This window comes from Cucumis melo, chromosome 1 (assembly GCF_025177605.1).
Source record: "Cucumis melo cultivar AY chromosome 1, USDA_Cmelo_AY_1.0, whole genome shotgun sequence".
In the NCBI taxonomy this organism is placed as follows: domain Eukaryota; kingdom Viridiplantae; phylum Streptophyta; class Magnoliopsida; order Cucurbitales; family Cucurbitaceae; genus Cucumis; species Cucumis melo.
In genome coordinates this window covers 31,995,055-31,998,977 of record NC_066857.1, presented here as the reverse complement: position 1 = coordinate 31,998,977, position 3,923 = coordinate 31,995,055, and the positions used below count along the sequence as shown (strand labels likewise).

General features: G+C 39.1%; 1 pseudogene; it reads left to right on the top strand.

Annotated features, from left to right (window-relative positions):
• The first annotated feature begins 1,505 nt into the window (after nt 1-1,505).
• On the top strand, nt 1,506-2,708 carry LOC127148554 (ATP synthase subunit a-like; annotated as a pseudogene).
• Nucleotides 2,709-3,923: the final 1,215 nt, after the last annotated feature.

Genomic DNA, 3,923 nt, shown 5'->3' with positions numbered 1-3,923 from the left:
AAGGAATATGAACCTGTCCGGAGGACTCATGAAATTCCACACTAAAAGGGGTCCTCAATGAAGAAGTCGCATTTCTCAAATTCTTTAAGCCTTTTAAGAATAAGGACTTTTGATTTCATTCAACTCCTTCTACGTGGAATATCGAGTGGAGTGGAATAACGAGGTCCTTCTACGTGGAATATCGAGTGGAGTGGAATAACGAGGTCCTTCTACGTGGAATATCGAGTGGAGTGGAATAACGAGCACATGGTCTTGCTCTCAATACAGTAAGAGAGAAAGGGGTGCCTCTCCGGTCTCACCTTTTGCCTCTTCCCAAAGGTCTCACCAAGACCAAGGGCGACTTCAAAGGCAGGGTGTGTCCTGTACGAGCAGTCGATGCCTCATCAAGCTTCTTCGACCCTTTCCTTTGTCCTCGGACTGATCCTAGTTGGCGCCTACCCTACCTTTCAGCCTCTTCCCATCCTCTTTTCTATATTGATTTTAGAGTAAAAAACGAGAAAGATAGTGGTTCAATCTCATATTTTGACTTTTCCTTTGGAAGCCCCAACGTAGTGGTAAAGAGGAATGTTTTCACGGATGAGAAGCCCTTGTTCATTGAGGCGGTTAAGTTCTAACCTCTTTCTGAAATTAGTCATTTCCACTCAAAGTCTTTGACTTTATTCTCATTGAGGCCAACTTTCTCTCTAATGTCTGAGAAGTCAAAATACTATATTCACTTTCTGACTAAACTTTCTTCTCTTATGTATGGTCTAGGTGATAGCTTAATGTGAGCCCTTGTTCATTGCCTTGATAAGCTTGGAGTTGATTCCACTTTTGTCTCTTCTTCAGGCTTGATTTTCTTCTTCTTCCTTGCCTCATGGTTGTCTTTTCATCTTTTTTTTCAATCAAAAACTGTGAGGATCAAAGAATTTAAGATGTTAGAAGGTACAAAATCAATGGGTGCGGGAACTGCTACAATTGCTTCAACGAGAGCTATTATTAGTATTGGAAACATCTTCAGTTCTTTGATCCATTCTGTGGCCTGAAATCCATCATTGGCTAAACAATCATTTGGTTATGCAATTTTGGGCTTTGCTCTAACTGAAGCTATTGCATTGTTTGCTCTAATGATGGCCTTTTTTATCTCAAATTCGTATTCCGATCGAAAAGGTTTCAGTCTCACATCTTGAACATTAGAAAGTCGTCCCTCTTCCTATGGTTGAGCTACTTCCGTACCTCATCTGGAGCTTTTGATTTGTCCATATGAACCTGTGGAATTCAAAGCTCAAATTCTTCGAGAATTCTTTGACTTTATTCATTGATTCAGTCGAGACCTCTAGAACTCCTTTGGAGTAATTGAATTGTCCTTATTAATTTCAACTTCTACTCCACCTCTATCTGAACTGGTTCTACGTAGCTTAATTAGTCCAAATGACAGGTTCATATGGAATTCAGATTCCTTCAGAGTGGTTGTAATGCTCAAAGAATTTGAGAAAAAGAAAGTCACTAGACTTGAAAGAGGAGGCTCGACTGAAAGGAGTCCAAGATTCAAGCTGAATTGATGAACAAGGGCTCGACTAAAAGGAGAGAAGGAGGCTCAATGAAATATGAGTTCGTTTGTCATTCCACTAGAAAAAAGGATTCCACATTCAAGAGGACCGAACAATAGCCTGAGTCGAGTATGGGAAGCGGGCTAGTCCCAAAAATGCTCATTCCTCTGACGTTGGGGCTCACAATGAACCTTATGACTCTAACTCTTCTTAAAAAAAAGTGTCTCTATATATATAGATTATTCTTGACTTATCTCAAGCAATGTCCATCCCATGCCTTTCTTAATTGGTTGGACCAACCCAAACTGCGATTTTCGACAAGTCTTTCTTCATTTTTCTTGAAAGAAGCAGAACTACAGGGATGAAATGAAAAGTGTTTCTGACTCTGACACCCAACAGCCCACTTGAGCAATTTTCCATTCTCCCATTGATTTTTATGCATATAGGAAACTTTTATTTCTTATTCACAAATCCATCTTTGTTTATGCTGCTAACTCTCAGTTCAGTCCTACTTCTGCTTCATTTTGTTACTAAAATGGAGGAGAAAACTCAGTACCAAATGCTTGGCAATCCTTGGTAAAGCTTATTTATGATTTTGTCCCGAACTTGGTAAATGAACAGATAGGTGGTCTTTCCGAAAATGTGAAAGAAAAGTTTTTCCCTCGCATCTCAGTCACTTTGACTTTTTTGTTATTTCGTAATCCCCAGGGTATGATACCTTATAGCTTCACATTGACAAGTCATTTTCTCATTACTTTGGGTCTCTCGTTTTCTCTTTTTATTGCTATTACTATAGTGGGATTTCAAAGAAATTGGCTTCATTTTTTCAGTTTTTTATTACCCGCAAGAGTTTCACTACCATTAGCACCTTTTTTAATACTCCTTGAGCTAATCCCTTATTGTTTTCGCGCATTAAGCTCATGAATACATTTATTTGCTAATATCATGGCCGATCATAGTTCAGTAAAGATTTTAAGTGGGTCTGCTTGGACTATGCTATGTATGAATAATCTTCTCTATTTCATAAGAGATCCTGGTCCTTTATTTATTGTTCTTGCATTAACCGGTTTGGAATTAGGTGTAGCTATATCACAAGCTCATCTTTCTACGATCTCAACCTGTATTTACTTGAATGATGCTACAAATCTCCATCAAAAATGGTTATTTATTTATAATTGAACAAAAGCGAGGCTCCGTAAGGCGCAAAGCAAAACGACTGTTCAGGAGTGCATTAGGAAATAACTCAACTCAAAATTAAGAATCAAAGAATTTGAGAGCGAAAGTCACTATCCCTTATTATTCTTAGGTATGAGTGCATTATGAAATAACTCAACTCCAAATGATGAGGAGAGGGGCGAAGCGAAAGTAATTATCCTTATTAGGTGGGAGCCCTTTCTTTTTTGAAATAACTCGACTCCAAACATAAAGGAGAGACTTCGCTAGGAGTTTCAAGCGAAATGACTTATTCCTTATTCTTGAAGGAGCCCTTGAGTTTCAAGCGAAAGGACTCCAAACATATGCTTCTTGAACTATTCCTACGAGCTTTAGTAGTTTGAACACGTCCATGGTAGTTTATTTAGCCATAATGAAATAAGTGACTACTATCTATGATTGGCCAGCATGCAGTATAGAAAAAGGATAAGCAAGGCACGAAGCGAAGCGACGGAAAGTTTGCCTTTTAATGTCGATTCTTTCAACCAAAGATTCAGGCAGAATGTCAGCAGATGAAAGGATAGACTCTGAAGAAAGATAGAAAGCGAGATAACTGCTCCGTGGGAAACTCTCTTTCATTCTAATACCTTTTCTAGTATCGTTATTTCATTCCTCTTCTCGCTATTTCCAAGCGAGAGTTTTTCCTCTAAGAATTTGGAAATATCTGATGATAGAAAGTCTTGCATTCTTTTGCTTCATTCTAGATTTCGATAGGGACACACCCATTTTCGAAAGAGAAGGGTATCGAAAGTTCTTCTTAATAGAAAAGAAGAATGAGGTCATGATCGAAAGCGAATGTGGTCCTACTTTTTTCATGGTGACGTCCTGCAAATGATCTTCCCAATCTGAGTTGATTAGGAGTCTGGATTTCCATTTCCTTCACTTTTCTCATCTTAGACCAGTGAGAGCTCTTTGTCAAGATTGGAAACTATTCCATTAAGATAGGTGAAGGCTATTCAGCTGCTCAAGAAGACTAGCTTTGAGTTGTTGAAGGAATTCGTAAAGCACTCAATTCCTAATGCAGGCACATGACCCTCTCCTTTTAGTCTCGCTACTTTGTCCCCCTCTCCTCACTCACAGGACTTGAGAATACTCTCATTGGTGTCTGCCCTTTGCTTTAGTAAGCCGCACCTGCCTTATTACGGCCGAAGGGCATGACACTGTCAAAAATCTAGAAATGAT